Source organism: Mauremys mutica, chromosome 1, assembly GCF_020497125.1.
Source record: "Mauremys mutica isolate MM-2020 ecotype Southern chromosome 1, ASM2049712v1, whole genome shotgun sequence".
Lineage (NCBI taxonomy): Eukaryota > Metazoa > Chordata > Testudines > Geoemydidae > Mauremys > Mauremys mutica.
Genome location: NC_059072.1, coordinates 214,388,768 through 214,411,697, shown reverse-complemented (window position 1 = coordinate 214,411,697; position 22,930 = coordinate 214,388,768). Strand labels below are relative to the sequence as shown.

Genomic DNA, 22,930 nt, shown 5'->3' with positions numbered 1-22,930 from the left:
CAGTTCGGGCTTTCAGATATTTTGGTGGACTGCCAGGTTTAATGTTCAATGTCACAGTGATTCCCTTCATACTTCCCAAATCATCTCCAAAAACAGCAGCATGTTTCCTTAGTATAGGGGTTAGACTGGTTTCTTCTTTAGTCATCCGGTGCACTTCTGCCCAGTTCAGCTGAATCTTCCCAAGCCACGACCTACCCATTAAGGCTGGGTAGTTACCTCTCACCACAAACAGTGGCAATTTAGCCGCCCGTCCATTGAGCTCCACCTTAACATCAATAGTGCCCAACATGGGCACAGCTTCACCTGTATACGTCTTCAGAACAGTTTTTGTTGCCTTAAGCGGAAGATGCTGTAGCTTTTCCTTATACACAGTCTCAGGAACCAGTGAGACAGCTGCACCGGCATCTAGTTCCATGCGTATAGGTTTGCCCTCCAATAAGGGGGTTACCCAGTATTCATGTGAGCCTGCTGCCAAAGACAAAACATGCAGTGGCACTTCCTCTTGTGAGGCGGTGTCACCTTGATCATCCTGGGTCTGCTCTAGGGTATGCAAGGTTCCTCTTTTTGTCGGCCAGACCACAGGCCTCTTTTTCTTTTGTTTACAGGCACACTCAATGTGTCCCTTTTTGCCACAGTGTCGACACACCAGGTCCTTACACCAGCATTCTGATGCCTGGTGTCCTGGCTTACCACAGCGGTAACATTCTTGACTCTGCACAGTTTTGTGGGTCGGTTCTTGTGACACTTTTTGCACCCTAGGGGATGCACCGATGTATTGTGCCTCCCTTGTAGCCAGTTCCATGGAGACAGCAATATCAACAGCCTTCTGTAATGTAAGCTGAGCCTCTGTCAGTAGGCGCTTCCGTATAGCTTCACTGCAGAGGCCACACACTAACCTGTCACGCAGGGCATCATTTAACATCTCTTTAAATTCACAGTGTTCTGCTAGCTTTTTAAAAAATGGCTACAAATTGTACAACTGTTTCATTTTCCTTTTGGTCTCTTTTGTGGAACCTATATCTTTCAGCAATTACCAGTGGTTTTGGGGAGAAATGAGACCCCAGGATTTCCACAATGTCACTGTAAGATTTAGTCTCAGGCTTAACAGGGTGTAGTAAGCTGCGTAGCAGAGAGTAGGTTTTAGCCCCTACAACAGTTAAGAATATTGGCACCTTCTTCGCTTCTGTAATGTCATTTGCAATACCAAAAAGCTCAAAACACTCAGTATACACATGCCACTGCTCTGTATTCTCATCAAAAGGCTCCAGGGGCCTGGTCAGAGTAGCCATGATTTTTAGTTTCACTTTCACAGTCAGTGCAAACAAGCAGCTTTTTTTCTTTGTTTGGTCTTTACCTTGACTTCTACTTCCTTCTGTTACTGGAGCAGCACCAGGATCCCACCCTCGTCGCCAGTGTTATATCCTTGGGGCAGCCGGTGTAGGAAGCAATCACTTGAGGCCAGAGAGCAGACAGCTAACCAAAACCTCCATTTTATTTACAGACACAGAGAGCTCACTCAGCCAGTTGAAACCGGCTGAGCTATCCCTTAATAGTCTAACTCAGTTGCCATAGTAACAAAACCCATGACAACCAAATACACAACACAGCCAGACTTCTAGGATATGTCTACACTGTAGCTGGGAGCAAGCCTCCCAACCTAGGTAGACAGACCCGGGTTGGAGCCCAGGCTCTCCAGCTTAAGGGGCCAGGTGGGCTTGAGAGCCCAGCCTCCAGCCCAAGCCGCAGTATTCACACTGCGATTGTTAGTGCATGCATTCAAGCCCTGCTAGTGTGAGTCTGTCTACCAGGGCTGGGAGGCTCGCTCCCAGGTACAGTGTAGACAGACCCTTGGATCAGTTCAATCATGTTGAAGGGTGCCACTCTCCCCAAGGAGTCCCATTGAAATCAGCATGACCACTTGTGCAATAAGGTGCACCGCCGCATGAGTAAGGGTACTAGAACCTGACCCTATTTCTTCTTATGCAATTAGTTTCAGACGGGTATAAAACTCTGTTGGTTGCTACCATAGAAATATCCTCTTAATTCTCATATTTCAATTAATTTTAGTGCTTTCAAGATCCTCTTTCATGAGACAGCAGTTCTGTGCTGTTGTTGTTTTCAATTGGACTGTAACGAGGAGGCGTGGCCTCCATCCCAGGTGGAGGGAACGCCGCAAACTGCCTGGTGGGCAGAACGCGGAGGGCCACGCCCTGCACACCAGAAGCAGAGGGGTGGGACATGAAGAGGAAGCGTAAAAGGCCAGGCCAGCAGCTCAAGTGGGAGGGAGCTGCCGAGGGAAACAGACACTCCTTCCCCGCTGATGCCCCGAGGACCTGCATGAGTTTCCAGGGAGCCCTGCCCCTCTCGACACAGACGAGCTGCTACTGCTACCCCTTGGTGTATCCCAAGGAGACTGAAGACAGCCCCTGGAAGCAGCCCAGGAGAACCAGATTATCGTCTGGCTGTGGAATCACGGTCAGCGTGCTGCAGGTGGAGTCCCCGCTGACCTAGTGGCAGACCACTCTGGGCTGGGACATGGTGGAGTTGGGCAGGCCTGCATTTCCCTATCCCTGCCAGTACTCCCCCTCTCTAGGCCAGGAGGTCTGCACTCCTCAGGCACTCCTGCCTGAGCAGCGTAGACTGTGCTTGGTGCTATAACTCTGCCTGATTGCAGGCCAGAGCCCTGACTGCTTACTGCTCCGCCCTGCTTGAGGGCTGGGGCCCACCGAGTACCACTAATTCCCCCTTTCTTTGTTTGAAAAATACTCTAGACTGCAAACATGGAGGGATGGTCCCACCCAGTTACATGGACATTCACAGAATATCACTGACTATCAGCCTTCACTTGCAGTTTATGTTCCAGGACCAGGACATAAAACACAAGTGGCCTGATTTTCCATTGCCCTGCATCATGTGTAGTTATATACAGTAGTGCAATGTGGGTACAAAGTGCTGCCAGATTGTTGCTCTGACCTATCAATAATGATGTGCCACAGCAACAGTAAACAGCAACTGAGCTAGATCCCTTCCAAACACACCCACTGTCATAACTGGCAAATCTCTCTAAAGCTTTCAGTTACATCAAAAATAGAGGCACTCACCAAATTAACACACACTAACTTTGTTTTTATGATTGGCAACTTATTCTGCAGCTCAAGTTATGTGCTGGAATGTGCTGGAATGACATGACCTTGGGGATTCAAGTTACTTCTGTTCTTTGCTAGTACTCACTCTTCAGCAATGAAAGACCCCATATTGCCACAAAAGGACAATTCTAAGCAGGACAAGGGGTTATTTTATCAATATACAAGGGTATGGTGAGACTTTAGGTCTACACTACAGACCTATTTTGGTATAACTACGTCATTCAGGGGAGTGAAAAATCCACACTCCTGAGCGACGCAGTTTTATCAAACTAACCCCCCTCCCCTCCCATATAGACAGTACTATGTCAGCAGGAGAGCTTCTCCCATACCTACCACCTTTTGGGGAGGTGGATTAGCTACACCAACGGGAGACGTTCTCCCGTTGGCATAAGAGCATCTTCATTCTAGCGCTACAGTGGTGCAGCTGCGCCGCTGTAGCTCTGTACATGAAGACAAGCCTTTAGTACCATGTTTAAGTTTGGGCACCTGTAGCGCTCCCTTGCCCTCCAGTGCGGAGGGAGGCCACTCTGCCATTTTGTCTTGGGGTTTAGTCCTCAGCCTCAGGCCACACTGGTGGGGCCAAGCTGTAAGCAGTTTAGAGCTCTGGACCTGTCTGGCAGAGGCAAAACACACAACAACAACAGTCTGGGCCCCTTGTCCCAGCCTCTGGGCAGGGCAGCGCCCTGCATAGTCTCTAGCTTGCAGCCCCGCAATAGGGCTAACAGCAAGTAACAGTCTAGGGCCCTAGGCCTTCAGCAGGGCTGGGCTGGTAGCAGGCTGTAGTCTGGGCTTGTAGGCTCAGGCAGCCAGCAACCACACACAGTCAATGCACTCTAGCCCCTGGGTGGCTTTAGCCTAAGCCTGGGGCGCAGGCAGGCCGCCAGCAAACGCACACAGTCTCAGGGCTCAGGTAGGGGTGAGCACCCCCACAGTCTAGGGCAGTAGTGGGCAAGCTGGCAGGCCGCTAGACAGTTTGTTTACATTGACGGTCCGCAGGTATGGCTGCCCGCAGCTCCCAGTGACAGCTGTCTCGCGCCACTCTGAACAGTTACCCCGCGTGTGCAGCCAACCACCCCCACTTCCTTTTCTACCCCAGAGGACTGACGTGAAACTCCCAAGTGGAGGGGAGGAATGGGGGTAGTGGAGCACCCACAGGGTCCTTGAAGAACCTCAGTTACTGCACAAGGTGAGTAACCTTCTCTTCTTCGAGGAGTGTCCCTGTGGGTGCTCCACTTTAGGTGACTGTAGAGCAGTGCCCCTCAGTGGAGCGGAGGGGCTTCGGAGTTGATTTATGTGCGGTGAAGAGCACCAAGAGTCCAAACTGAGCATCTGCAACTGATTGTTGTTCTAATGCACAATGTTTGGTAAAGGTATGTGTGCGAAGTCCAGAGGGAGCTTGCAGATTATAGTTTTGGTAACATAATTGAATACATGTAGATACCCATTTAGATAGTCTCTGCTTGGAGATGGTTTGACCCTGGGAATGTTCTGTTGTGGATACAAACAGTCTGGATGATTTTCTAAAGGTTTTTGTTCTTTCTATATAGAACGCTAGCGCTCTGCGGACGTGCAGCGTGTGAAGGGAGGCCTCTCTGTTGTCTGCATGCCATTTGGGAAATAATACAGGTAAGTAAATGGGCTATTTAAGATGGAAGGGGGAGGTGACCTTGGATATGAATTTAGGATGTGGTCATGAGATTACTTTGTCTTTGAGGAATGTGGTATAAGGTGGATGTGCCATTAGGGCACCCAGCTCTCCCACCCTTCTTGCTGACGTGATAGCTACTAAGAAGGTGACCTTCATGGATAGGTGCAACAATGAGCAGGTTGCTAGTGGTTCAAAGGGTTTACCCATGAGGGCATGGAGAATGAGATTCAGATCCCACATGGGATCAGGTGCTGTAGTGTGGGATAAGTGTTCTCTATGCTCTTAAGGAAGCATTTAGTCAGCGGTGAGCAAAGACGGTTACTCCGTCCACCTTAGAGTGAAGGAGGTGATGTCTGTTAGATGCACTATTGACAATTTTTTTTAGTGTCAATATGTAGTCAAGAATTATGGGTAGCGGGGCCGACAGTGGAATAATCTGCTTGTCCTGGCACCAAGTACAGAATCGTTCCCACTTGTGCATGTATGTCTTTCGTGTGTTCAGCCTTCGACTGTTCAGTAGTATACCTTGAACTTCCTTAGAACAGTGTGTCTCAAGTCCCGTCATCCATGGATTAGCCAGGCCTTGAAATGGAGTACTGAGATGTTGGGGTGACGGAGGCATCCTGCATCCTGTGTCAGCAGATGAGGCACAAGGGGAAGGATTCGTGGTGATGTCAACCAGCTGTTTCAGGTATGGAAACCATGTTTGTCTCGGCCATATTGGTGCAATGAAGATGGCCCTGGATTTGTCTTATTTGATCTTGTGGAGGACATGGCTCAATAGAGGGATTCAGGGAGGGGAGAAAGGCATACATTAATGGGGCCTCCCATTTCACAAGGAAGGCATCTCCCAGAGAGTCGTGCCCCAGTCTGGCCTGAGAGTAATATTGAGGGCAGTTGGCATTGTGTGCCATTGTGAAAAGATCTATTGAGGGGAATCCCCACTGTCCAAATATAGTTTTTATTATTCCGTGATCCATCTCTCACTCTTGGGTTTCTGAAAAGTTCCTGTTTAGTTGGTCCGCTGTTGCATTCTGGGGTCCGAGCAGGTAGGATGCTATGATGTCTATGTTGTTGGAGATGCATCACTGTCAGAAGCAGACTGCTTCTGCACAGAGGGATAAGATTGGGCCCCTCCTTGGCAATTTACATAAAACATAGTCACCAAGTTGTCTGTAAGAATCTGAACAGTCCTATTGCAGATCAGAGGGAGAAAGTGCCGGCAGGCATTTTGGACTGCCCTTAGCTCCAGTAGATTTATGTGGAGATTGGATTCTGTTGGGGACCAGCGACCTTGGATGGTATTGTCACACAAGTGTGCCCCCCATCCCAAAAGAGAGGTGTCTATGGTGATTGTTACAGAGGGAGGTTTTTGTTGGAACACCTGAGCAAACGTTCGTATGTTGTGTACACCACATGAGCGAGTCTTTTACCCTGCTGGGCAATGTAAGACGTCTGTTGAGCGACTGTCTGTGTGGAAAATAGACAGTGCGGAGCCAGGTCTGTAGGCATCTCATGTGGAGGCTGGCATGTTTCATGATTAGGGGGCTGGAGCACATGACTTATGAGGAGAGGCTGAGGGAACTGGGATTGTTTAGTCTGCAGAAGAGAAGAATGAGGGGGGATTTGATAGCTGCTTTCAACTACCTGAAAGGGGGTTCCAAAGAGGATGGATCTAGACTGTTCTCAGTGGTAGAAGATGACAGAACAAGGAGTAATGGTCTCAAGTTGCAGAGGGGGAGGTTTAGGCTGGATATTAGGAAAAACTTTTTCACTAGTAGCGTGGTGAAGAACTGAAATGGGTTACCTAGGGAGGTAGTGGAATCTCCTTCCTTAGAGGTTTTTAAGGTCAGGCTTGACAAAGCCCTGGCTGGGATGATTTAGTTGGGTTTGGTCCTGCTTTGAGCAGGGGGTTGGACTAGATGACCTCCTGAGGTCCCTTCCAACCCTGAGATTCTATGATTCTATGTTTCACGACAAACGTCGTAGCCACCATGTGCCCCAGTAGTTGTCGGCACAGTCTGGCATATGTTTGTGGGCTGTATCTTACTGTTGTAATTAGATTTGTTAGCGTAAGAAAGCATCGTTGGGGTAGTCGTGCTGTTGCAGTGAGTCAGTCGAGGTGTGCCTCTATAAAGTCCAACTGTTGGGTGGGTATCAGAGTGGATTTTGAAGGTAGATTTGTAACCCGTAAACAGGGTTATAGTGGTGTGAGTGGCATCGATTGCTGCCTGTTGTGTTGGTACTTTTAGAAGGCAGTTGTCTAGGTAGGAAAATATGATCACAACCTGCCTACGAAGGTGTGCTGCTGTGATGGTGAGAACCTTGGAAAACACCCTTGAGGCAGTAGCCAGGCCAAAGGGGAGCACTCTGTAGTGGTAATGCAGGTTCCCTAGAGTGACTCACAGGAACAGCCTGTGTGCCGGGTGAACGGCAACATGAAAATAAGCATCCTGTAGGTAGAGGAGCGAAAGCCAATCTCCTTTCTCCAATGCCAGAATTATAGTTGCTAGAGTAACCATCTTGAAACATTGCGTCCTCACGAACTTGTTTAGTTTTCGCAAGTCGAGACTGGGCCTCCATCCACCTGCTTTCTTCTGACTGAGAAAGTAATGTGAATAAAACCCTCTGCCCCTGTGTTGAGCCTGGCATGGGTTCCATGGCACCTAATTGTAGGAGATGGTTTATTTCCTGCTCTAGCAGATGCATGTGAGAGGGGTCCCTGAAGAGGTACAGGGAAGGGGCATGGGTAGGTGAATAGAGATAAAAGGGATGGAGTAGCCCTTTTAGATAATTTCCAGAACCCATTTGTCCATAGTCATGGTTTTCCAGACTGGGCAGAATGGTGACAGGCGGTCTCCAAATGGGCTGGAGATTGGATGTAACTCTGCGATTGGAGAATGTGGGGTTCTCGTGTCCTCGACCAACACTTCAAAACGTTTGCCTCAAAGTGGATGGTTCAGATGTAGACAACTGATCTTGTGTTTGTCGGCATCTCATTTGCCTCTGTTTGCAGCGCTGGTCATAGTGTCTTTGAGGGTGGGTGTCTGGGGCAGTCAGAATCATTGATTATAGATCTGCCCTGTTTCTTTTTGTTTGAAGAGACATAGATTCTGAGTGTCTTTAATGTTGCTTGGGAGTCCTTCCAGGTGTGCATGAAGATGTCTGTACTCTATGCAAACAATTTTTGGTCTTCAAAAGGTAGGTCCTCTATGGTTGCTTGAACTTCCCTGGGAAACCCGGAAAGATGGAGCCAGGAAGCCATAGGCATGACTATGGATATAGTGATGGATTGTGCCGCCATGTCAGCAGAATCAAGAGAAGCCTGCAGAGCCGTTCTGGCAATGAGGGCACCTTCTGCAATACTGGCCTTGTATTGCTCCTTTTTGTCTTCTGGATGTTGTTCAATAAAGGTTGCTATCTGAGAAAACATGTTGTGCATGTATTTGGCTAGTAAGGCCAAGTAGTTGCCTATGTGGAATTGGAGTAAGCTTTCCTTCCGAAAAGGTCTAGCCTTTTCCAGTCCTTATTGTAATGGGTGGTTCTTGACTGATGTTGCTTCCCCCTTTGATTAACCGCTTCTACCACCAATGAGTTTGGGGTAGGGTGGATGAACAAAAACTTAGCCCCCTTAGCCGGTACATAGTACTTCTTGTCAGATCTCTTACAAGAAGGCGGAGCTGTGGCTGGTGTCTGCCAGAAAATTTTTTCCGGGTCCATAATGGCTGCATTAATGGGTAGTGCAGCCTTAGCTGATGGAGAAGCTTGGAGTATATCTGTCAGTTTATGCTGTGTCTCTGGTAGCTCTGCCAGTGATATGTTGAGGGAGTCAGCTACCTGTTTAAACAGATCCTGAAAGGATTTAAAGTAATCTCCAGATGTGGGGGGTAGCAGCATTATTGTTTCATCTGGTGATGAAAAGGAGATATGGGTAGGTGGGAGGGTATCGCCCTCAGGCGTATCCTAAGGTTCGTCTACTTTCTCCTCCAGCATTTCTGAGGAAGCTGGGGCAGGTGATTGTGTTGTTCTGGACCTGGGTGGGTTGTGGGGGCTGATTTTCTGTGCCCTGTATAATGCCCATGGGTCCCGGTATGCCCCGCTTGGTGGGAGGGCCATGGGAGGTGGCACCCATTGTGGAGCCTGCCAGGGTCTTCCATCCAGAGATGTTTGGTGCCGCAAGCGTCCAGGTTTGGGTGAGGAATGGCGAGGGGTGTACATCCCTGCCTCCTCTTCCTCCTCCTCATCACTGGAAAGAGGAGGGATTGAGTCAGCAGGGAGTAATAGCCAGGCTTTGTCCCGGTCTGGCTGGGGTGCCGTTGGTGCTGAAAAGCAATGTCCTCAGAGTTGAAGTAATCAGGCGCTTCACCTGTCTAATAAATTGTTGCGGCACCTGGAGGCATGATACCAATGATGGAGGCAGATTCCATCTGGAAATCAGAGGGAGGGCTAGGTTTGCTGCATTGTATCGGTGCAGCAGGAACACCATTGTCTGGGTTTTCTTCAGCTCCACCAGTGCCGAGCTAGGAGGCTTGGCTTTGGTACCTGCACCTCCGTGAGAGCTGGACTGCACTGGGTCTTTGTCTCCTCAGGATGTTTTAGTACTGGATGTTCCCGGTGCCTTGCAGTCCAGCACTCTTGGTGCCGTCAGTACCAGGGCAGACTTTGTGGTCGGAGATCACTTTTTATGAGGCAAATCTTGCTGCGGTGAAGAGTGAGACCACTTTTTTGTGGCATTTTTTAGGAACAGAGTCCTTAATAGCCCTTTTAGAGGAGGATCCCATGTCTGAGGTGGCTGTTGGCAACCGTTGGCCAGGAGGTGTCATGGACTCCTGGTCAGAGGCTGGCTTGAGGGAGTTCTCCATCATCAGGAGTTTCAACTGGATATCCCTAGCCTTCCTTGTCCTAGCTGTCAATTTTTTGCAGTGGCAACACTTTTGAGATATATCTGTCTCCCCCAGGCAATGGAAGTGAGACAGTGTTTGAAGCCTGGAGAACCAGGGATCTCTGAGAGGCTATGTTGAAAGGAAGAATATGAGTCAACAGTGTGCCCTTGTTGCCAAGAAGGCTAACGGCATTTTGGGTTGTATAAGTAGAGGCATTTCCAGCAGATCAAGGGATGTGATCATTCCCCTCTACTCAACACTGGTGAGGCCTCATTTGGAATACTGTGTCCAGTTTTGGGCCCCACACTACAAGAAGGATGTGGATAAATTAGAGAGAGTCCAGCGGAGGGCAACAAAAATGATTAGGGGGCTGGAGCACATGACTTATGAGGAGAGGCTGAGGGAACTGGGATTGTTTAGTCTGCAGAAGAGAAGAATGAGGGGGGATTTGATAGCTGCTTTCAACTACCTGAAAGGGGGTTCCAAAGAGGATGGATCTAGACTGTTCTCAGTGGTAGAAGATGACAGAACAAGGAGTAATGGTCTCAAGTTGCAGAGGGGGAGGTTTAGGCTGGATATTAGGAAAAACTTTTTCACTAGTAGGGTGGTGAAGAACTGAAATGGGTTACCTAGGGAGGTAGTGGAATCTCCTTCCTTAGAGGTTTTTAAGGTCAGGCTTGACAAAGCCCTGGCTGGGATGATTTAGTTGGGTTTGGTCCTGCTTTGAGCAGGGGGTTGGACTAGATGACCTCCTGAGGTCCCTTCCAACCCTGAGATTCTATGATTCTATGATTCTATGATAGGTGACACAAAGTTGGGAGGTATTGTGAATATGGAGGAGTTTGGAATATCATATGAGAAGATCTGGATGATCCTGTAAACTGGAATAATAGAAATGGGATGAGACTTAATAGTGCAAAATGTAAGGTGATCCTTTTAGGACTAACAACAATAATTTTTGCTATAAGCTTGGGAAGAGAAAGACCTGGGTGTATTGGTTGATCACAGGATGATTGAGCTGTCAATGTGATGCAGCTGTGAAAAAGGCTAATGCAGTCCTAGGATGCATCAGGCAAGGTATTTCCAGTAGAGAGAGGGATGTGTTAGTACCATTGAACAAGGGGAGACCTCATTTGGAATAGTGTGTGCAATTCAGGTCTCACATGTTTAAGATGAATTCAGACTAGAAAAGGTACAGAGAAGAGCTACTGGGATGATCTGGGGAATGGAAAACTACCTTATGAGAGGAGACTCAAAGAACTTGGCTTGTTTAGCCTAACCAAAAGAAGACTAAGGGGAGATATTGCTCACTATAAATACATCAGAGGGATAAATACAAGGAGGGAAAGGATTTAAGTTAAGCGCCAATGTGGCCACAAGAACAAATGGATATAAATTGGCCATCAACAAGTTTAGGCTTGAATTCTAACCATCAGAGCAGTGAAGTTCTGGAGCAGCGTTCCAAGGGGAGCAGTGGGGGCAAAAAATCGAACTGTCTTCAAGACTGAGCTTGACACGTTTATGGAAGGGGCAGTATGACTGGAACGCCTACAGTGGCATGTGGCCCATTGGTGACTGCCAGTAGCAAAAATCCCCAGTGACCAAAGACGGGACACTAGATGGGGAGGGCTCTGAGTTACTACAGATAATTCTTTCCCAGGTATCTGCCTGGTGGGTCTGGCCCACATGTGCAGGGTCTAACTGATGACTGTATTTAGAGTTGAGAAGGAATTTTCCCCCAGTCAGATTGGCAGAGACCCTGGGGTGGTTTTTTTTTGCCTTCCTCTGCAGCATGAGGCATGAGTCACTTGCACATTTAAACTAGTGTAAATGGTGAATTTTCTGTAACTTGCAGTATTTAAACCATTATTTGAGGACTTCAGTAACTCAGACAGAGGTTAGGGGCCTATTACAGGAGTGGCTGGGTGTGGTTCTTGTGGCCTGCAATGTGCAGGAGGTCAGACTAGATGATCACGATGGTCCCTTCTGACCTTAAATTCTATGAGTCCTCATTCAAGAATAGGAACTTGTATAGAGAGACATTTCTAAGGAACTCTGGCTCACATCTAGTACAACAGGCAATACCTAGAAGATGCATTTGGCTTTCCCACAGTTGTGCTTGTAGTTTCTCTAGTGGCAGAGCACAGACAGGAATGAATATAGAAGGATAAATTTGTGTAAAAGAGCTATAATGAATATAAAGGGTATTTTCATTGAGGATTATGGTCATAGAGACCCAGGTCTCTGCTCTAGCTCTGTAAGCTCCCAGGCTAACAGTCTGTGCTGCCTAGCATCACCCCAAAAGGTTTCTCAAAGTTCCAGCCTCAAGTAACCAGTCCTGGAACAGGGACCATATTGTGACTCACCAAACAGTAAACCAATGCTTAATACCACATCTAAGGCATGTATCCTTGCACAACACTTTCCCAGTGAGTTTTATTGGGAAGTGGTAAAATGACATTTATATCTTCTCCATTCTGATAGTTTCAAATAATTTCATTGGCACTATACAGATATTTTCCATAATGCAACTCTGTAAACAAAAGTAGGTCTTATTTGTGGTGTCATGTGAGGTTATCATTAGGACTATTGACCAACTGGGATTTTCTAGCATTCTATGCTCTGACTTAACAGGTTTTCCTTTCAGCATGCTTAACAGTCAGAACTAATGCAGACTATAACTCTTGTCACCACAGCACTAAAAATCTTCCCTAGCTAGTGTCTGTACTTGCAGTTCATTGCATGTGTAATTAGTACTATCACTCTCTTTAACTGCCCCCTCTTAAATTACCCCCTTTTCACCTGATACAGCATTTTTCATCTGGGACTTTTTATCTGCTGATATTGACAAAGAGGGACAGCCTGATCACACTGGTACATAAGGATTTCAGGAATATCGCTTGTGACTGTCATTTCATGCTCCATCACATCCGTGCATCTCAGATCATAATACTAATTAAGAAACAAGTCTTTTCTTCACCTGTGAGTGGTGCAAAGCAAGCGACAAGTAGGCTGAGCACAGTTAAAGCAAGCACATTAGAATCTTGCTGAACTGGTGGGCTGCAACCTTCTTCTTCTTCCTTCTCTGGGATCTAAACACCTCTGCCATTTTGGTTTTCAGCTCTTAATTTAACATACCTGCTGGAACTAAGGCATACCCAGCAATCGTTTTCCCTTGATACCTTCTCTGCAGCAAGCTACTCCATACATCAAATGCTAATTAATGTATCACTGTTATTTTCAAATGATCAGTACAGTAATGTGCCCTGCAGTCACTAGCTCATTAATACATATGTATTTCCACTGGTCTTCAGCTATAAGGAGCTGCTGACAGTTTTCAAATGTATCTTCTGTACATGTATCTACTGCAGCACACAGCTATTTCCAATCTTTTTCTCTCTCTCTCTCATTTACCACCTGGCAGTAAATACCTTTTTTTTCTGGTTTCTATGTATTAATAGCAATACTTTGCACTTCTATAGCACCATTCATCCAAGAATCTGGAAGTACTTCACAAAACTTTAATGAATTAAGCCTTGCAACAACGAAAATACAAGTGATCGTTCCCATTTTTACAGATGGGGGAGCTGAAGCACAAAGAGCTTATGACTTGCCCTAGGTCATACAACTACTCTGAGACAGAACTGGGAATAGACCACAGATCTGCAATCTCACAGTCCTGTGCTCTAGCCACATAAATTACCTTCCATCTCCTCCTGCATCCAATATATGAAAAAAAAATACCATTGCTGCAAAAGGAGCTCTCATGTGGAAAAAATGACTCTTAATTGCCAGTCATAACTAATGCGTTTTTTCACCACTTATGGTTAAAAAGCTATTCTGTAGGATCACTCTCACAAGAGAATACTACACCTAGGGATTTCTTTATTCCACAGTGTGTGGTGAATCTACTAACCTGAAAGGTCTAGAGTATCTCTGGCAGTCAGACATCGTAACAAATCTTAAGTAATTATGTCAGTTACTTCAAAAACATCTAGTGAGTAGTAAAAGAGTTGAGACCTCTAAAGCAAATATGACTATCTTCATGCTATTGCAAAGTCCATACGAGAACAAGCTTCCACACACACAATCCTAGCACCAGAGCTGGCTCCAGGCACCAGCATTCCAAGCTGGTGCTTGGGGCGGCAATCTTCAAGGGGCGGCAGTCCCTGTTGTTTTGCCCCCAGCAGCGCCCCGAATTGCTGTCGCGGACGGCGGGGGCAGTCCGTGTGCCCTTAGGGCAGCAGGCGCGTTTCCGCGGTGGTGGCAATTTGGCAGCAGCTTCTATGTTTAGCTACAGCGAAAGCTGCTGCCGAATTGCCGCTGCAACAGTTGTTTAATCATGTGGGGTTTTTTTGCTGTGTCATCAGAAGATATATGGAGAAAAATGTTGATTGAATAATCAAACCCTACCAAAGGAAATAAAGAAATTCAGATGCTCAATCAGCTTACTCAGCGGCTCCCCAATACTCTATTGCAGGGGTCAGCAACCTCTGGCATACGGCTCACCAGGGTAAGCCCCCTGGTAGGCCGGGCCAGTTGTTTACCTGCCACGTCTGCAGGTTCAGCCGATCGTGGCTCCCATTGGCTGCAGTTCGCCATCCCAGGCGAATGGGGGCTGCAGGAAGCCACGGCCAGCACATCCCTCAGCCCATGCCACTTCCCACAGCCCCCATTGGCCTGGAGCGGCGAACTGTGGCCAGTGGGAGCCGCGATCAGCCGAACCTGTGGATGCGGCAGGTAAACAAACCAGCCCGGCCCAGCAGGGTGCTTACCCTGGCGAGCCATGTGCCAGAAGTTGCTGATCCCTGGTCTATTATTATAAATTATCGTACAGCAATGCTAAGAGGCCACCACTAAGATTGCAGACCCATCATACTGAATGTACACATGGACCCAGAGTAAAAGACAGCAACAATCTTAAATAGTTTATAATCTAACTAGACAAGAGAGAGGCTGGTAAGTGAAACTGAGGCACAGATGAAGGGGAGGGAGGATGGAAGGAAGTAATTTATAGCAGCCCTCAAAAGGATGCAACTTACTTCCCTTTGCCTGCCTATCCAGATCCACTGGCCAGTAAACAGGGGGGTGGAGCCTGGGCTCCCACCAACCCTCTTATCCCCCTTGTTTAGCTCCCATGCTCTGCGCAGGACCCAGTCTCAGGATCCCAGTGGCCCTGACCCAGAAGCACAGAGGAGTGGGGGAGTCTAAATCCCTGTATGACCATGTCACAATCTCACCCCAAGATTCCATTCTGCCATTGTGGACCTAGAAACATGCCTTCTTCAAAAAAAGAGAGATGATCCTGTTTCTTTCTAGAGTTAGAGGTTAAAAGACAAAAACACTGTGGATTTTAATTAATTCCAGACCCTTAAAAATACAGATACTGCTAAAATTAAATAACCTCCCCCCCACATTTTTAAAAAATGCATCTTTTGTTTATAAAAACTGCTTTCCGCACCCGTCGGCTTGAAGTGGTTTCCATCATATACAGGGTTTGCAGTTTGGTTCAATGGCTGTCAGCACGCCCACTTTGCAAATTGTTTCCACACCTCTGTTCCAACCTCAATGTCAGCACATATAATCGTGTGACCGTCACACATCAAGAAAGCAATGGATTAAGGTTCAATTTGTCTTTCTATTACATTTTCAAAATGAAAGATATCCATAGCTGTAGCCCATAGATGCCTTTAAGCTTGTATGTATCACCCCCACTCCCCCAAATAACCCACCATACCAAAAAAAACCCCACCAGAAAACAAAAACCACCAAGGCCAGATGTTTATGAAGAGGAGTCAATCCATAAATCAAGTCATCTCTATGGCAGACCATGCCATCCCTCTATTAACTTACTTCTCTTCCTGAAAATTATCCAAATGAACAGGGCATCTACTTTTATCCCAGGTATAGAAAAGAATACTAGTGGCCAGATACTGGCCCTCTGAGCAGCACAACAGAGCATCTGAGGGTTCCTCTGGCACAGGAGGCATACTGGTACATGTTAGTGGAGGGAATGTAGCCAGAGCACTGCTGTGCTCTGTCTGACCCCTACCTGGCAGAATAGCTCCTCGGGTCCTGTTACTAGCTAGGTTAATTTATGGGTCCTGGAGCTGCTCCAAGTTACACTGTGGGCTGAACCCACCCGCAGCAGCCTTGGGGACCAGGACAGCACAAAGACAGCTTGAAATCACTATGCCTATCCCCAGGTCCTGCACTGAACACAGATGGGCTGGATCCAAAAATCAAGGTGAACATGCCTGTAATTGTAATGGAGAGAAGTTAAATTGCTGACTTATTTGACTCGCTTTTGAGTTTTACAAAAAAAAAAAATTCTAACAATCTTGAAGGGCAATACATAGCCAAAGCACTGTTCTGTGCCTCTTTGCACAATAGTAACTCATCCATAGTACCTTGAGTATAAAGTTTACTACTCTAAAAAAGAAAATTGAGTGAATACTAATTGCTGTGGGAAATGCCCTGCCAACTATGCTGTGTAGTGAGGGGATTCAGTACAAACAGAAGTGTTATATTTAAAAAAATATTTTCCTCTTCTGTAAGATTCTCCTTGCACAACCTGGTACCTTGACGATATCGCAGAATGCATCATTCTGAGACATCAGAAATACTGGATGTCTTATTTCAACCCATGGCGTTGTGAAGGAGGAAATGCTGGTAGGATTTCATGGAGGAGTGTTTCTGTCTCTGGTTTTGTTTAAAAATTTACTTTTCTCCTAACTTTCTGCATCTTGTTATCCCTCCTACCCTCATTCATGTGCATCCTGGTTAGTGGGGCCAGTCAGCAGATAGCCTGTTGAAAGGAGAAGGATGTTCCTGTAATTAAGGGACTGGACTGGACCACAGATGATCTGGGTTCTATCCCAGGTGCATGAGCAGATTTCTTAGGGCAGACTGGATGATGATAATATCCACTTCTGGCCTTAAAAATCTAAGAGTATACCAGATGTCTGGGATTAACTCAATATTAGTTTATTTTTGCAGGTCACATTTAAAGTATGCATCACCATAAAACTGAAAATGTGTATTTTTTTTTAAAAGGAACTTCACACATCCAAATCTACAGTTCAATGGCCTGAGCCACCTGTGGGTGAAAACAGTAGCAGGAGCTAAGTTAAATTCCAAAGCAGAGAGCACTCATGCAGTGCAGTCAGTGCTCTGAGGCTACTTCTAGAATCTGGCACCCCAAATATTCCAGACTCGTGTTTCTATGGTATTTTAGCTTTGTTTGCTTGTGTTTACCTGAATTTACTTTTAATAAAAACTATTGAATAAAAATCATTGGGAGTATTTTGGGTGTTGCTCACTGATTAGACTTTCTCAAAGGTTCCAAGAGGTCTCTTCAGCTATTTTGTGACAATACTAAAGGCCTGTCAAAAACTAAAACTCAGAGTTAAGGATAAGAGTCTGTCCTTGATTCACCCTGTGTTGTGCGAGATATTGGAGCAGATGAAAGACACGCAGGGTGCTGCAGAACAGAAAGCGATATTACATGCTAGATCAGCCACAGCATACCTCATCTCAACAGGGTGAATTAAGGACATTCTTTACTCAGAAATTCCTTGCTCTAGTTGCTTTCTGTATGCTAATTAACATGATTTAAAGTTACTTTTTTGTTTGAATATTCAAGCTAAACACCCTTTGGACTTTTTAAAGTATACTACTGAAAATGCACAGGATATTTATAGATGCTGTCTATTGTCTATAGAGTTAGGTCTAGTCTCTGTTTCCCTTCCCCTCCCATGCTCTCCTATAGAATCATAGACTATCACAGGGTCGCCCAGAGGATTCCGGGGGCCCGGGGTCTTCGGCGGCGGGGGGACCCCGCTTCGGCGGTAAGTCGGCGGCAGGGGGGTCCTTCCGTTCCGGGACCCGCCACCAAAGTGCCCCAAAGACCCACGGCGAGGACCCCGCCGCCGCCGAATTACTGCCGAAGCAGGACCCGCCGCCGAAGTGCAGCCCCCCGCTGCCGCCGAAGTGCAGCCCCCACCGCAGGTCTTCGGGGCACTTCGGCAGCGGGTCCCGGAACGGAAGGACCGCCCCCCACCGCCAAATTACCGCCGAAGACCCAGCTGCACTCCGGCGGCGGGTCCCACTTCGGCGGTAATTCGGCAGCGGGGGGTCCTTCTGTCCCGGAGAGGAAGGACCCTCGGACAGCGAAGACCGGGAGCGAAGAAGCTCCGGGGGCCCGGGCCCTGCGAGAGTTTTCCGGGGCCCACTTGCCCCCCCCCCCCCCCGGGCAGTCCTGGACTATCAGGGTGGGAAGAGACCTCAGGAGGTCATCTAGTCCAACCCCCTGCTCAAAGCAGGACCAATATCAACTAAATCATCTCTAATCCATTAAAGCAGAGGTCCCCACACTGTGGGGCGCATCCCCATGGGCGGTGGGTGAACCGCCGGCTCAGGGAGGCTAGCTCTTACCCCATCCCGTCTGCCCAAGGCCCTGCCCCTCCCACCCTCTTTCCCTTGCTGAAGCCCATTTCCAGCCCCGGCCCTAACCCCACCCCCAGCTGCGGTCCCAGCCTTGGCCCCCATACTTCTATCCATGTCGTCCCTGGGAGCCACAACCCCTCTCTGAGCCCTGGCTCGGGGGAGGGGGGGAATGCAGACAGGGGTAAAGGGGGTCAACCCTGAAAATTTTGGGGACCATTGCATTAAAGCCTAGGGGAATAAGATTTATTAAGGTACTCATAAATAAAATCAGCATCTCAATGATAAGACAGCCCCACAGCCACACTCCTTCTACACCATGAGAAATTTTATTCAAGTGAAAATATTTCAGGAAAAGCATTGATTTTTCGTAAGGGAGGGGACTAGGGTTTTTGGTTTTTTCCCCTTCTTTTCCAGTCTTCCCTTTAATAGCGTCAGTAGATTTGGGACAAGTCCCCAGTGCAGTAGTGCCATGTCCTGTTGCAGATATGCTTCAGCTGCTTATCTGTACGTTTGCTCTGCTGAGTTGTGCTTGTCAACCTGTCATCCTTGGCTCTAATTACTTCCTTTCCAGCTTATTCTGCAATCATCTTCACATACAAAGCTCCTTTTTCCTATTACAAATCCTCCACAGACCTCAGTATAACTTATAATACCCAGGATGACATATTAAAAACACAGCTCCAAAGATAAACCTCACTGTTTTCGGTAAATTGGAACCCCTCTCCTTGTCAACTTGATGGTTGGCTTTGGAACAATGTCTTTAAAAATGAGGGGCCTGTTTGTATTTTCACATCTGTGAATCTTTCATCCTTCTCCTTCTACTATGTAATTCTATTTGGTGTGGGGGGACAGGCCTCATTATTGATACTTTTTCCTAAATGGGTTCTAACATGCATTCCCTGATTCTGATGATACTGAAAATCCATAGCGCTGATCTGTAGTGCTAATTGCAGCCTGAAAATCCATTTGAAAAAAGGTAATTCAGAGTTCAAATGACATGATAAAGACAATGAGAGCAAAACAAAATGCTTTATTATGCTATTATTGAATTAACAACGAAAAGATAAAGTGAGCACTTCAGCAAAGGAAAGAGAGCGGCAAATCTAACAGAAATCTATACATTGCTCTATTTGCTGCTATAACAGCAAGCACAAACTTCCTCAATGCAAACAGAGCTCTGCACTTTCCCTCCAGAGCATTCCAACTCTCATTCTGTTTCTTGCAGTCTTCTGTTCCCCTTCGCTAATCTTTGCATCCTTTCATAGAATTCCCACTTGGGCACCTAAAACATGTCTTACATCACAACCCTATGAACGCTCACACCACTTCAGTAATGCTTTTGAACTCCGCTGATCATGCTGAATTAATGTTACACTGCAGTGTTCATGGCTCTGGCGACAAAATAATTTCTGTCCATTTGTTAGATATTTCATAAAATATATTAGACTCCTACATAATGCAATTTAGCTATTTTATGCATCATGTTCTTTACACAGATTGAACTTGTCTGCATAAAGACAGAGATTCCATAAGTTAACGGGCTCAGCATGTGAAACCAGTGAACTCATATTTATACATCAAAATGACACGGAGTGGCATGCAGAGTAGGGAAGGCAGAAGCTGGGGCACGTTGTCTAAGAAAAAACAACCTTCATTTTCTGCAAGCTACCTTTATCACTACAAGTAGGAAGCTGGGGTTTCCTCCCCCCCCCCCCCAGAAAAGCAGGGCACTTAACACTCATGGAGTTTCTGGAATTGTCTTAAATTATTATAAATCTGCTCTAGTATCTGTTACCTGACAGCTCAAAATGTCATGTGACAATCACACAGCTTCATTTAACACAGCTATAACACCCAAATAAACAAACATAGCTATCTGTCTGAAAAACAAAAGAGAGTGACAAGCTCTTTGGGCAAGAGGACAGAGTTTAAATGACATCACAGCGTTATTTTATTTACTGCAAAATGTTTCCTCTTTTCTGGATTCTCTTGTCTCTTGTAAGGGAAGCAAACAAATACAGGAACAGACTGTATGTCCTACCACTGAAAGAAATAAACACACAAGTAATTCTTTTTTTTTTTTTTAAAGCAGAAGGCCAAATCCTCAGCTAGGATAGATCTGTGTATCTGCATTGTCTTTGATGAGCTCAGAATTTGGCCCACAATTCTTTATATTAAACACAAAATTAGTGGCACTGATGTATGGGGGAAACGTTTTGTTGTGAATTTGGCTCTTATTCTTGGGCAGGGGGAATGTAGGTAATTGATATCCTGGGGTCCTCGAAGGAGGCTGGCAAATGCTGGATACACAACTTTCTCCTGGTAGTCACTCTATAAAGAGTCACTGGGGTCATGGTTGGAGGCACCCGTACATGCCCTTCTGACAGAGATGTCTCATGTGTCTTTGTAGAGGAAAAGCTTTGTGAAGGACAGGAGAAATGGCAATTCCTAGAATGAAGATGTGGGAAGAACCTCAAAACCAAAGAGTGGGTTAATTTTTAAATTGAACTCTCCAGTGGTTTTGGTCTATTTTTCATCCAATTGATGGTATTATATTGCCCCAAGTTAAGAACAGGTTTTGGCAGAGACCCAGGGTGGAAGAATCCATTTTCAAATGACATTGGGGAGGCAACAATATGGTGACTGGGGTCACCCTAGGCAACAACAATGCAACAGTGAAACATATGTCAAGAATAAACTCTAATACTCTTTGGAGGGCCAAGGGAGATTAACCATATAAAAGGTAGAGATTAAATCATTTCCGGAGGAATGAAAGGTAAAATTCTTCAGGTCAGAACCTAATGGTTTTTAATGAAGCACTACATTTATCTGGCTATTTTCTCTAACTTAAACAAACTGAATTAAAATGGAGTGACATGTCATCCATTTTTTTTAAATTAAATTTTTATACCAATACCACATGTCTGCTAAAATATTTGGAGTTTTCTCGAATACTTTTTGCCTGCAGGCTCAAATTTCTCATCTAGCAATCAGAACTAAAAGCAATGTAGGAATCTGGATAAAGCATTTAAAAACGACTTCTTAAAGACAGGCTATTAAAGCTTCCTGCAGGCCCACAAGATTTTCTTAGCAGATAATCTGTTTTTCCTCACAACAGATACAATTTGTCACACATTTTCAGTCTGATGATGTTTTCTGAAATACACAAAAAATCCAGGAGGACTGGAAGCAAGCAGCTTGTATTGATGAGGAAACTGGAAATGAGGAGGAAGATGGAATTGGACTTGAGATGCATGTGTCATCTGCCCCAGTCTTGCTTGAACCTCATGTATTTGAGAAGCCAGAAGAGGAGAAAGATACTTGCTGGAGGAAATAGAGCAGCTATGCTAGTTTATGAATGACAGCCAGGAGCATGCCTATTACATTAGAATATTGCACCACTGAAAAAATGTTATAATGACTGCTGATTTCCGGTTTCCTTTAATTTACTTCATTGAAAACTGACAGATTGATTGCTTAGCATGGTTATTAGCTTTTACGATTCCAGCAGCTGTCTTGGACCATTATGTAAGTTAGAAACTCAGCACACCCTTACAAAAATAAAATAAAAATTGTAACTTACCCAGTAAGAAAATGCCCATAATGACTGCAACTGAGTGCAAAGCATAATGGATGGGATTGACATTTCTAAACAATGGGATCATTGTCAGAGTGTTGATGTGTCTAGACCAAAGAGAGTCCATCTAAGTACACATAATGGGAACCATTTTGCAGAATTACCTATCCATCTTGATAAATTATTAACAGGGCTAGCTACTGATGGTGAGAATAGTATGTCTCCTCTGTTTACAAATGCTGTGGTAACCTGAGCCTTGGGGTTTAACTAAATCTGATTTAGTGGACTTGAACTTCAGAAGCAAGGCGTTAGACATCTGTTTCTGTAACTCTGAAGGTCTTTAGTATTCTCAGCTGTTCATTCTTTTGCTTTTTCAGACGTCACAAGAATTCTAACAAGCAAGTTCACAGACGGCAAAGGAGCATCACTGAATTGTACACATTCACACAGGCTGCTTCCTGAATGACTGGTAACTGCTTTGCATTAAACAACCAATATGAGAAGATTTGTGTTTCCTCATGGGTTTTATACCTCCTTCTCACCTCATTTTTCTTTTACTTTTGATTATTACATAAATTGACTTCTTTCCTCCCTCCCTCATTTTCTTGACAGGTGACGTGAGGGTGGATTCTCTTCATTCTGCAGAAGGAATAATTTGACACACTGCATGCAATGAAATAAGCAACATGTCAGGGGAAAAAACAAAACTAAACAGTTATGAAGACCCTGGAGGAAAACTTATGTCTACTGTGAAATATTGCCAACAGATATCATTAAACTGTACAATACTAATCCTTTTTATAAGTCTTGGCAAAGTGAACTGTGCTTTAAAAAAAAAACCTAACATTTTGTTAGATTAAGATCTTATCTAAATCTTAGTCTTCACAATATGTCTAGGGAGGGCTGGTCACTCAGAAGCTGCAATGGAGTTTTGATCACAGTGGGAAATGTGGAAATGGAATGAAGGGGCAGGGGGAGACCAGCTCCATTGCAAATGGCATTAATCCTTCACTTCATTATTAATTCAGTAATGATCATAATTAATTTATCTGGCATTAATGCAGCTGTCATCTACATTTCCACTCAGTGTCCTGGATAAAAGTGAAGGCTTTTCTGTGAAGCAACCCACCTTAAAGTGTTGGGGCCAAACCCTCAGTTGGTTTTCATTAGAGCTATGCTGATTCACACCAGCTGAAGATATGACCCATACTGTGCACAAATTACTTGC

At 45.7% G+C, this 22,930-nt stretch overlaps 1 long non-coding RNA gene across 1 annotated transcript; it reads left to right on the top strand.

Moving 5' to 3' along the window:
- The first annotated feature begins 1,836 nt into the window (after positions 1-1,836).
- On the top strand, positions 1,837-22,424 carry LOC123375406. The gene is made up of 5 exons (XR_006581433.1): positions 1,837-1,952; positions 4,694-4,772; positions 5,335-5,485; positions 22,080-22,171; positions 22,315-22,424. It is a non-coding gene; the product is annotated as an uncharacterized LOC123375406 (long non-coding RNA).
- Positions 22,425-22,930: the final 506 nt, after the last annotated feature.